Source organism: Pinus tabuliformis, chromosome 3_2 (assembly GCF_031772625.1).
Source record: "Pinus tabuliformis cultivar Carrire ecotype Pingquan chromosome 3_2, CPIR1, whole genome shotgun sequence".
NCBI classification, from domain to species: Eukaryota; Viridiplantae; Streptophyta; class Pinopsida; order Pinales; family Pinaceae; genus Pinus; species Pinus tabuliformis.
The window spans coordinates 1,017,979,233-1,017,991,534 of NC_142302.1; positions in this window are offsets into that span (position 1 = coordinate 1,017,979,233).

Consider the following 12,302-nt stretch of genomic DNA (forward strand, 5'->3'; position numbering starts at 1 on the left):
CTACGCGAGTGTGAAGTCAATGATTGGTTTACTATCTTTGGATATTGTAGTTATACAACTTATATGCGGTGATATTATGGTGAGAATCCCTGTCATATATTGAAAACCGTAGGAGGAGGTGTCATGTCACTACCCCCCGGGGTTTTAGCCCACAAAACTAGGTTTTCAACTTTAAACTCAATTTCTCTCAAACCAGAAGGAACCACGAGGCATACCACATATCAACAGAATCATCTCTTCGAGAAGAATGTAATGACCTAGATATTCAGCACAAACACAATGGTTTGACCCTTTAAAAACCCTCGATAAGGTTAGGGTACATCCTTAGTCAAGGGAACCAAAACCCTAGGACTTGGGTTTTTAACCATCCAACAATATAACTGCCATATTGATGTAATTTGAAAATTACTAAGTGGTCATTAACCATTTGATATCAATGGCTGATTTTTTTGGTCAAAGTAAAACCCAACCAACTCCATGGTTTGACATCAATGACACAACCATCTAGCAATCTCCCCCTTTGTCATTGATGGCAACATACATACTCCTCCTATGTGTACAAATCCCCTTGATATCATTCTTCACCTCCTTCTCAAGATTTCAATCTCCTTCTTAAATTTTTCTCTCCCCCTTTGACATCAATGTCAAAGAGTCACTACCCTTGAGAATTTTCTTGCTTCATGTGGACCTGTTATCTACCTGTGCTACCCCTGACAAGAATCCTTCTTGTAATAGTTTGTCAATGACGGTCTTGTGAACTTGTGTCCTATATGTGCTTCCCTTTAAGAGAAACCTTCCTTTGTGAACATGTAATCCTTCAATTGTTCTGCTCCCCCTAGACTTGTAATGAAGTTGCCATCTTGTTCAAACTAGTTGTCTGTCAATTGTTCTAATTTCAAGAAGTTGATGAGCTGAATCGTTCAGAATAGTGAGTCATATAACATACCATCTTGACTTGAGTCATTAACTGAAGCAATTGTTGATTCCTTATGACCTGTTACGAATCCTGAAAGCATAACTACTGAAAGCTTCTTGCCTTCTTGCTTTTCTTGCACATCTTGTACTTGTTCATCCCACACCTTCTTATTCTCGTCACCAAGCTTTTCATTCATGGTTGATTTTTTCTTGTACCTACAGTGACGAGCTATATGTCCATAGTTATGAAATTTGTAACATTCAATGTCATCCATAGAAGATTCTGTTTGGTATTTGTCTCATGATCTTGCAAACTTGCTTCTAGGGTTTTGTTGATAATAGTTGTAGTTGCTAGAAAATTCACAATCCCTAGTCATATGTCCACAATTAGCACATAAAAAGAAATAACCATTAAGTAAATGTGCATACCTGAATAGTTCATTCAGATGCAATGGTCCTTGATAATTGTACTTATCAACAACTTTACAAACCTTGGCCATATGTCCATAGTTAGCACACGAAAAAAATAACCATTAAATAAACGAACATACCTGGAAGATTTATCATTCTTCTTTGGAGGCGACACTGTAGTATGTTGTCATCCTTTTCTCTTTATTGTGTTGCTATTGTTCTTTCGAGTTGCAACATTCTTCTTTGGATTTTCACTTAGATCAATTTCCTTCTTAGAATCATCTTGAGAAGATGTGGATCTTGTACCTTCATCAACTAAAGCTTTACCAACTTTAATTGCCTTCATTTTTGCTTCATCTACCTTCTAGAAATTGTTATTTTTGCGATCCCTTGAGTTTGTTGATCTCATCATGGGTTGCGTCAAGTTCTTCTTGCTTTTGAGCAAGATCTTTCTGAAACCATCTTTTCAAGATCTCCCTTTTTTTTCCACCTCCTCAAATTATAGCTTGAGAAGAGTGGTCTTCTCTACTTCTCCATTGAGAGCCTGTCTCTATTCCTTCTGCTCCTCTTTTTCAATCTTGAGCCTACTTAGTTTAGTTGAAGAGGTTTCCAATTCCTTTTTCTTCTGGTCAACTACGGATATGTATCTTTGATCAGATTCCTTCCTTTCAATTTCTGCTTCCTGTGTCTATTGTTTGAGCCTACTAATCTCTACAAATGTTATGTCAAGTTCTTGTTTATTCTGTTGGACTTCTCCCTTGAGGTCTTGTGTCTCTGTATTCTTGAATTATTCCAACTGAGTTCTAAGACTACTAATCATCTTCTCAAACTCTTCATTTTCTTTGATGAGTTCTTTTTTTGTCTTCAATTCTGCTTCCAAATGTCTTGTCTTTTCCTTTTGACTTTGGAGTTCCTTTATCACCTTGATCAGTTGATTTTGAAACTATATCTTAATCATTTCTCCTATTTCTTCATCATAATCAGAATTATATGAATTTCTAATAACATCTTGACCTGATTTCTTTGTTGAATAGAGATCATGGGGCTTTTCCCAAAGAGATTTAGCTGTTGAACATTGACCAACTTTTGATTTAAAAACATTCAAAACTACATTCATGGCCTTTGAATTGTACCTTTTAGCTTCATCAGTAAATGTGTCTCTAGAAACAATTGATTCCCATACTTCATGTGCCTGCAAATGTACCTCCATCCTGGATTCCCATATCCAGTAATTATCTGCATCAAAATCAAGGTTTGGTACACAATACTCACTTTCTTCAAAAAATTTGTACATGTACCTTCCTTTGAAATCCTTGCAACCTGCTTCTTTTACTTTCCCATCTCTATGCTCCGAAAACTTCCTTCTAGCAGTTAAGTTGTCACTGAAGGAACCAAGCTATGATACCGATTGTTGGGAATCACTATTGTCGTTAGACCAAAAATCGCAGGTGCTAGTCAATGATCGTATTGATAGAGATAAGGATCCATGAGATGCGGTTAGTCCATGTCATGAAACACACGGGCAACAATGGCTTATCCAATGTCCAACACTTTTCGATCTGTTGAAATGTAGCATCGTTCCAGCAATGTAGAGGAAGATATGGGAGTTTAATCCATATTGGGACTGCAGTAGGGATATCACAATTCAAATTAAACTTTGGATTCCATCGATCTAAGTACATACCTTGAGGTCCCATGAAATGAGGACTGCTTCTGAAAATTTGATCCCTATCTTATTTTAGTTCGAAATAGAAGGTAAAGAAGCCTTTCCTGACAAAGGAGGAAATACTTTCTCATTTCATCATAGGCTTCTAGTTTTCTTCTATCCATGATTTTATAGATCTGGCAGATGGCCAAAGGCCTGTAAATTGCCTTATCAAACCATGATCAACTAGCTAATGTGCTCGATTTTTGGCTTAAGGAGTTGTGATTTCAAACTTAGGGATGTCGTCTAGCTTTTTAATGAATTTTGAAGGTTGGGGTTTCTAAAATTGGGGCCTATTTTCTAGTAGGCTATTAAAGGCTTCAATCTCTTTAGAGAGATGAGTCATGGAGGTCAGATTAGCCATGGTAGCTTCCCGACCAAGAAAAAACAAAAAACCATATCCCTCACCCTTAGAAACATAACATGATCTGCAATTCTTGCGATCCAAATCACGTAATGTAATTCATTTTGATAGACCCAGTGCTAGCGAGAAAATTACCTAGGGGCAGTGAGACTCCTAGTAGGAGAGTCATAGACCATAGTCAAAACTCCTAGGGTTTCCTCAAACGCCCTTCACAACTGCATAACTACCTATGTGTCCCTATATAACATTTGTTTATGTAATATAAAACTATAATTGATGTATTCATTATTTATTGTTGAAAAATGCAGCAAGAAATTCTCAATTTTATTTTTCCTTGATTAAATTGAGAAAATTTGAATTCCCGCATCAACATACAAATTGGATGATGTTAACTTGTGTGACATGGCTTGTGTCACCCAATTTACTCAGTAAATTCGAGTTGGAGGAGTTAGAGTTTAGTTAAACATGTGTGATTGCTAATTTGTAGCAATCAAGGTCAGTTATCTCAAGTTTTTTTTTTTAAACTAGTTCCAACTTTTGGAGGAACTAGTGGAAGGTTAGTTAAGTAGTGGGACTTCAGTCAAGCTCAATGATCATCTAGTTAACTTATAAATCAACCCAAAATAGCTAGTGCATGCAAAAAATTTGTGTTACCCAATTGAGGTGGAGATTCCAAGGTAGTGTAACATCAATTGTCGACTAGTCATGAGTGTACAAGTGTTGCATGTAGTTAGAGGATTAGCCTAAAGGAATTGCACAATCAATTTGAGGAATTTACTAAATAATAGGGGCATAATTTCTCAAGGAACAACGTAAGGAAATAGGATCTCAAGTAGAGGAAAAAAATGACTAAGTCTGGGTCAAAGCCTTTTAGTGAGTAGAGAGATAGGTTATGCACTTGTAGGGTGTTCTTAGTTGAGAAAAGAAATTATAATACATCTCTATTGTTCTAATTTAATGAAAGCAAGCAATGGGGTTTTTAGCAGTTTGCTTTCATAGGGAAAAATACTTGTTGCATGTGTGTTATTTATTATTGCATATCTAAAATTTTTGATTTAGATTGTGAATTAATGTTTGTAGAGCAGTAGAGTAGGTTTGTGTCTTGTGATTTTGATTAAAACTTCATGAGAAGTTGAAAATATACATTGTAATTTCTAGATGGTATCAGAGAAGGATTCACATTAGAGCAAGAATTCAAAGTTTTTTCTCAGAAGGTTTAATTTTGGAGCTCGGTGCAACAAGATTTATTCAGAGCGAAGAAAATGGCCTTCAATGGAGTAAGTCTAGAGTATTCCTTGGAAGGCACCTCTAATTTTGTTGCATGGAAGGATCACATGGAGGCAATATTGGATGACAATGGATTGCTAGAATACATCAAGTTAGATGTTGCAAAACCACAAGCATCTGATGCCCATAACCTTGCTCAGTGGAAGAAAGATGTAGCTAAGGCGAGGAGAATAATATTGGAGGGAGGATGAGATCACATTGTCTCAAATATCCACGAAAAAGTATCTTCGTTTGCAATGTGGGAAGAACTGACAAAATTGTTCGAGAATAATAGTGACCACAGGAAGTTGACACTCAAGGATAAACTTCGAAGTATCAAGATGCAGAAGAATGAAACAATTCTGCAGTATTCGAGAAAGTTTACACAGTGACTTGATGAACTTGGTAGGGTTGGTGTTAATGTCTCTGAAGAAGACTTGGTAAGCCTATCCCTTTTGGGCCTTACCAAGAGCTGGCATAATTATCAAGATTTGGTAAACGGGAGGGAGAAACTACTGAATCAGGAGTGCTTATGGTCCAATTTGGTACAAGAGGAAATAAGGTGGAATACTAGAGATGGGACTTCATCCAAAGGCAAGGATGAAGAAAAAATTTCATTGGATGGAAAGGAAAAGAAGGGAAAAGGGAAGAAATCTCAATCCAAACCAAAATCCAATCAAGGGGGAAAGAAGAAAGATTTGTCCAAAATTAAATGCTTCAAATGTCATGAATTTAGGCACTATGCCAAAAAGTGTCCACACAAAAAGGAAAGTAATAAGACCTCAAGAGGAGAAGCAGGTCAAACCCTGACTTCATAGTTCCAACTTGAATTTACCCTCATTGCATGCATGGACATCATAGTGACGGGGAGCGTGTGGTACTTGGACTCAGGTGCATCGTTTCACATGACACGGTGTAACGATTTTTTCAGTGACCTGGAAGAAAAATATTTACAGATGCACATTGAAATGGGGGGTGACGGAAGGTATAAAGTGACCAAGATTGGTAACAAAGGGAGTCAGGCTCCCCCATTAGGCTCAAGGATGTCATGTTTGTTTTGGGCCTAAAGAAAAATATCTTCTCTATTGGAATTTTTGAAGACCATGGTTATGATGTGATCTTCAACAAAGTAAAGGAATTCCCGAGACACATAGCCATGGGACAAGTGAAGAAGATCGGGGTTCATGTGAAGAACATATATAAGCTAGATGTGGAAGACTGTGTTGCATTATGTACAAAGGCAAAGAAGATGCAACGCTGTGATGTTGATGAACTTTAGCACTAAAGACTTGTCCATTTGCATCATGGCACCCTAAAGATCATGAGCCAGATAACCATGGTCCTCCCCAAAGGAGCAGTTGAACACTAGGATGTATGCAAAAGATGTACTTTGGGGCAATACAAAAAATCTAGATTGCATGATCAGGACAACAAAGCACATGTAGTCCTTGAAAGGATCCGCTTTGATGTTCGTGGATCTTTCTCAATAACCTCCACTGGTAGGCACAAATATTTTGTCATTTTTATTGATGACTTCTCATGGAAGTGATGGATATTCTTCATGCGAGACTGGAGAGCTCGTTCTTGACCTAGCTAGGGTTTATGCGTTTACGCAGCTGTAACAGGCCTGGAATTCCACAGAATCAGACTGGCAGCATTGTTTCGAAAGGGGCAACTGCTGTCGGACTGGATGGGAGCAGAGGGGTCCAGTGGGACCCAAACTTTTAAGCAGACTGTTTTGCAGAAACAACCACAAACAATGAAAGAAGGAGTCAGAATCGAAGGTATGAACAGCAGGATGCAAAGCAACAGGAAAAACAAGGAAAAGAGACCAATAATGTCTGACAAGACAGACAAGACCTCAGAAGACAGGAATAAAGAGAAGCAGAATTGTGCAAGTATACAAGACAAAACTGCTGACAAGTCGCAGCCCTCAGAAAATGAGGAGGAACAACCAACAAAAGAAAAAGAACCAAAAAACAAAAGTATAATCCAACCGGAGAAGGAGGGGGAGACCAGCGCGACCCCCAATAGAACCCATGTGACCAACAATGCATGTAAGCCAAAGAAAGAAGCTAGCCTGCGGGTGACAATCACCGACCCTGAAATCCAGGCCTACAGGGAGCACATGGCTGAACATGCCATCATTTGTAAATTCATGGGAATCTGGCCATCTGAGAGGACTCTGTGCCAATGGATAAGACAACAGTGGAAGCCAAAAGGAGATGTGCAGTTACATCTGGGAGCCAAAGGATTTTTCACAGTTGTCTTTACAAGTCTAGAAGACAAGGATAGAGTGTTTGAAGGCGGCCCATATTTCCTAGCAACAGCAGGCTTATATATGAGACCTTGGAAGCCAAACTTCGTCCCGGAGAAGGAGTCCTTCACTCAAGGGGTTTGAATGCCCTAAAGCAAATAGGAGATAAGCTCGGCACCTTCGTTAAAGCATCGGAGGTGACCATGCAGAAAAGATACACAACATATGCTAGAATCTGTGTAGAACTGGATGTATCAGGCGCTCTACATGAAGGTGTATGGCTCGAATATAGAGATGAGGAATACTTTCAGGCTTTAGACTATGAGCAAATACCTTTTAGGTGTCGGAAATGCCATGAGCATGGACATCTGGTAAGAGATTGTCCTTTTAACAAAAAGGAGGCAGAAGAAGAGAAAACACAGAACAACAGAGACAAGAACAACTTCACCAAACCAAAGAACAGGCAGCGTACCAACAGGAGAAGGAATACGAAAGGAAACACAGAAAGAAATTACTTCAGTAACCCATTTGAGATCTTAGACCTGGAGACTGAATCGGAGGAAAAGCAGAACATACCCAATGTGGGGGCAGGGCAAGAGGGACAGGAAGAACCTACCGGAGAAGGAAAGGCGGAAGGAGCATTCACTGGAGAAATCCACATGCAGGACAGAACAGCAGAAACGGAAGAAGAAACAGAGATGTTAACAAGTGAAGCATGGAGTGAGGATTTGGAGCTAGAAGAAACCCTAGCTATGGAAGGGATGGACCTAACCGCGCTTGTAGAAAGCTGGAAAGCCAAAGGGATTGAAGCAATACCGGAGGAAGAAATTAGGAAGGTCAATGACCTCTTTATAGCGCGGCAGAAGGAAATAATGGAAACACAGAAGAGAAAGCTAGGTATAATCAAGGGAGGCACACCACACTACAAAGTAATACTAGGAAGAACCTTGGGCTCGAGGCACAAACGCCGTAGCAGACGCAAGTCAAGCATAGAACACCTGCAGGAGCTCGGAGAGATGATGATCAACGCTGGTAAGATAAGGCAGCTAAGTGATTACCCGTCCTTCCAACCAAATGTTTAAATATGAAGATTGTCTCATGGAATGCAAGAGGGATAAGCATTCAGGCCAAACAGAGGATTCTGAAACGACAGATGGAAAAATACAACCCGGACATGTTGTTTCTTCAAGAAACCAAATGCAACAGTGCTCTCATAGAAAGGCTACGAGTGAAGTTAGGAAGAAATTTTGAAGTTTTAGAGATTGAAAGCAAAGGGCGAGAAGGGGGCTTAGCAACCTTCTGGGATACAAGAAGATACCAGATTATAACAGCTGAAGCTAGCAAAAACTACCTGGCCCTGGAAGTGCAGCCCACAGGTAATTCTTCATCTTTTATATGCATCAATATCTATAGTCCTCAGAAGTTAGAAGATAAGATCAGTTTCCTAGAGTCTTTAACCAAAATCATAGATAGGAACCATGATGCTAAATTCATAATGGGGGGAGACTTCAACATGATAACCTCCCTACTGGAGAAAAAAGGAGGTCTCAGGAAACTACACAGGGATGGGGAGGTCTTCATAAGTTTCATAGACAATGCAAGAATGGTTGATGTTTATCCCAAGAGTGGTAAATACACATGGAACAACAGAAGGGGGGGCGAAAGGCTCATATCATCCAGACTGGATCGTTTCTTAGTCTCGGAAAGTCTAATTTTAGATGGGACGGTAGTTGAATCAAACATCCTCCCAAGTGGAGGGTCGGACCATTGGCCGATCTCACTAGCCGTTGAGATACAGGGCACCCCCAGAAACAAACCCTTCAGGTTTGAAAAGTTCTGGACAGAACACCCAACCTTCCTAACAATGGTGGAAAAATGGTGGTCAGAGCCCTTAGATGAGGAAGGATCCAAAATGTATATTCTTCAAAAAAAATTAAAAAACATCAAAATGAAATTGAAGGATTGGAACAAAAAATTTTCAGAAATATATTTCAGGAGAAGGCCATCATCGAGAATAAGCTGGAACAGATTCACAAGGATGGTGTGGTAGGACACAGAGATGAGGAAACCAGCAAACAAGAAAGCGAGCTAACTCAACAATGGTACAACAGATGCAAGCAGGAAGAATCTTTGTGGAAGCAGAAATCTAGAATCCTTTGGTTGAAAGAAGGGGAGAAAAATACCAAGTTCTTCCACAGATCAGCCATGGACTACAGGAGTGCCAACAAAATCCTGGAACTAAAAAACAGTGAGGGTGATATCCTCAGAAACCACAATGAAATTTCAGCCTCCCTTACAGACCACTTCAGCCTCATAGCGCAAGAACCAGGTATTAACAGAGAGGAAGCCATTAAGGAAATCACCAATGTTATACCTAGAATAATCACAGAAGATCAGAACTGGGCCCTAAGAAGAAAAATCACTATGGAAGAAGTCGAGGAGGCAGTCAGAAGCATGCCCAATGATAAAGCTCCGGGTCCGGATGGTTTTACCATTAACTTTTACAAAGCCTGCTGGAACATTGTTAAGCAAGACATATGGGAGATCGTGGAAGACTCAAGACGCTCCAAAACTATCCTAAAATCTCTAAACTCTACCTTCATCGCTCTTGTTCCCAAAGTGGAGGAGGCTAATACTCCGAAAAAATTCAGACCCATAGCACTCTGTAATGTCGTCTATAAAATCATTTCAAAAGTCATAGCTAACAGGCTGAAGGCAATCCTCCCTGGCATCATTTCGCAAGAACAGTCTGGCTATGTAGAGGGCAGGCAAATTTTGGATAATATCTTGCTTGCTCAGGAGATGATTCACTCCCTCCATTCGCGAAAAGAAGCCGGAATGCTTATGTAGTTAGATTTATCCAAAGCTTATGACAAGGTAAGTTGGTCTTATTTGGAAGCAGCGTTAGAGGCTTTTGGTTTCAACAAACAATGGATCAAATGGATTCTAGCCCTCATCAAATTGCCCAGATACTCCATCCTGGTGAATGGCGCACCCTCTGCTCCCTTCTGCCCTACCAGAGGCATCAGACAGGGAGACCCCTTGTCCCCTTTCCTGTTTGTCATTCTTATGGAGGGCCTAAGCAGATTAATTGCCAGGAAAAAAGCAGAAGGTCAAATTAGAGGCCTGCAACCAATCAGAGCCTGTCCAGCCACAACGCATCAACAGTTTGTGGATGACACTATGTTACATGGTTCCCCAACAGTAAAAGAAGCCTTAGCCTATAGAGACATCCTCAATCTTTTCAGCAAAGCCTCGGGCATGGAGATTAATTTCTCCAAATCCACCATTTTCTTCTTCAACACGCATCAAGCTATCCAATCTCATCTTTCTAGACTTCTGGGGTTTAAAATTGGGTCCTTACCATCAAGATACCTTGGGGCCCCCCTGACTCTCAAACCGTGGCAAAAGGTCCATTGGGAGAAAGTCCTAGCCAGCATGGAAAGGAAGTGTAAACATTGGACCAACAGAGCTCTGAATTTTGCAGGTAGATTAATTCTAACAAAAGTGGTTTTGCAGGCCATCCCTCAATATATGCTATCTATTCTTCCTGCTTCGAAAGGAATCTTAAATCAAATAAGAATCATCCAGCGATCCTTCTTATGGAGTGGAAACAGCGAGAAGAAAAAATGGTCTCTGGTAGCCTGGCAGAAACTGTGTAAACCTAAGGTCAGGGGGGGTCTGAATCTGGTTGATCCCTCAACAGTTAACAAAATCTGCGGAGCCAAAATATGGTGGAAGTGGATCTCAGAAACAAGCCTACCTTGGGCCATACATTGGAAGGAGAAGTACATGCCGAATAGCAACAATCTAGACCTAGTAAGAATGCAGGACACCCCCAACGGATCACCGATATGGAACCATGCTCAAGACAATAGAAGCATTGTCCAAGACTATAGCTTCTGGGAGATACGAAATGGCACCCAGGAACTCTTCTGGGAGGACGCCTGGTAGCAGTCTCCAAAACTGGACTCCCCTCAACTCTTACCCCTGAAGCAAAACCATCAAAATGAGGGCAGATTCAAAGTGAATCAATACTGGCTCCCTAACAGTGAAGACCCGGACTGGAGGGAGTGGATGGTTTTCAACTCTACCCACAATGAGAATACTCAGGAAATCATTCAAGATCTAAATCAACAAATATTAAAAAGGAAAATTCGAGTTGCTGCTGAAAATGACAAGCTTAGATGGGGTCCGAAAGGCAACGGGGAGTTTTCCCTGAAAGAAGCCAGGAGCATCATAGAGGGGGAAGAACAGCCTGATATAATGCCCTGGGCCAATAAAGTTTGGGATAGGCTTCAATGGCCGAAGATCAGAACTTTTCTTTGGCTACTTATGCAGAAGAGAACTCTAACGTGGGAGAACCTGATGAAAAAAGGGTTCAGGGGACCCTCCAGATGTCCTATGTGCACAAAGGAGGAGGAAACAATGAATCATCTTTTTAACTCCTGTGAATGGGCTTCCCAACTTTGGCACTGGATGGAAAACATTCTTGGAGCTTCTGATCGGAACAGGGATTCCATTCAGGAGAATATTACCAACTGGAGGAAAAACTACTCTAGAATTAGAAGAGTGGAAAGTATCTGGAAATCTGCCCCAGGCTTTATTGTTTGGACAATATGGAAAGAGCGAAATCGGAGAATTTTCAAAGAGGAAGTCAGAAACATAGAATTTGCTAAAGATTCTATAACAATCAACATCAAACAGCTCATACAGGCAAAATGTAAGGTAGAAGAGGATGAAAAACCCACGATTCAGGACTTACGCATCTTAAAGGCGTTTCAATTGGAGGCGCCCAACAATCAACCAACTGGGGGAAATTCTTCTCAACCTTCATCGCAAATCCTTAGATGGCAGTGCCCTCCAGAGGGCGGCCTGAAATTGAATTTTGACGGGGCTTCGCGGGGCAACCCAGGCACAGCAGGCATCAGAGGTGCCATTCGCAATCAGGCTGGGGAAATCATCCATATTTATTGCAGGGCTCTGGGCGAAAGCACGAACAACGAAGCAGAGTTTGCTGCGCTTGAGCAGGGTTTAAAAATTCTAAGGACCATCCGATGAGGGAATGTAATAGTCGAGGGGGATTCACTCTTGGCCATCATGGCGGCTAAACGCCTACAGGCAGGCACGAGCATCAGCAAGGCCACCAAACATTGGAGGCTAGCCAAAGCCACGGAGAGCATAGTGGAGCTAATTACAGGGATGAGAGGCATAGTATTCCAGACCGTAAGGAGAAAGGCGAATGGATTGGCTGATTTTTTGGCAAACTATGGTGCTGACAACCCGAACAATATTATCGACAGGTGTTGGTAGGAGGTCGCTTGCCCAATCATCAAGGCAACATGCGCCCAGTTGTCGGAAAAAGACTTACTCCAGACCAACCA